The following is a 909-nucleotide window of genomic DNA, read 5'->3' as shown; positions in this document are numbered from 1 at the left end:
TTTTTTTTTTTTTTTTTTGTTTAAACCAAAACAAGGCTTTGGTGAAACGTTGTACCTTCAGTTATTTTGAAAAAATAACTTATCCAATAAACAGTAAGTCAAACCTCTTCCAAAACAACGTATCTAAATCAAACATCTTTTCCATACCTCTCTCCTCACTTTGCTTCTTTCCTAAACGTCTATGGCATGCGGTTATTCCAATATAGAGCATCTCAAGGGGACAACTATGAAGAAGAAGTTGGCTTCGGGATGTTCTACATGATGCAGGGGGAACTCCATGCCTGAATTCCCACAACCAACAACTAATACACGCTCCCCACTATAACTCTTGCCGGATTTGTAGTCACAAGCATGCATAACGTCGCCACCAAACTCTTCCAAGCCTTCAAACTTCGGCACCACTTTCTCTGCATTCTCACCGTTGGCTGGCCACCACGAGCCACCGGCAAATGTACTCAACTTGATCGCCATGGTCGTTTGAACTGCTTTCTCTATTGGTTTGGATCCTCCACAAATTAACCAAAATTTTCGGCATACTTAGCAGACTGTACTGTTTCATTGAAGTGTTTCGCGTAGGATTCAAGATAATCGATAAACTGATATTTTGTGGAATATTCCGAAAACTCCTCCGGGAATGGAAAGTTGGGTAGTTGGCAAAATTGTTTAGAGAGATGAAGCTAGCTTGACACGATTGTACGTTTGGTTTTGCCACAGAGAGGCAAAGCAAAAGCAATTAGAAATTAAGAGAGAAAGAAAAAGATGAACCATCACGGTTTGGCTCTCATCCAATCGAGTTTTGAAGGTTCCCATTTTTTTCACTTAAATAAATTTGGATTTTTATTTTTTTTTAAATTATTTGTGATGTATATTTTGGTAGTTGTTGGTGTTAATTTGATTAGGAAAATTACT

Source organism: Corylus avellana, chromosome ca1 (genome assembly GCF_901000735.1).
Source record: "Corylus avellana chromosome ca1, CavTom2PMs-1.0".
NCBI classification, from domain to species: domain Eukaryota; kingdom Viridiplantae; phylum Streptophyta; class Magnoliopsida; order Fagales; family Betulaceae; genus Corylus; species Corylus avellana.
This window is presented reverse-complemented; position numbering follows the sequence as displayed.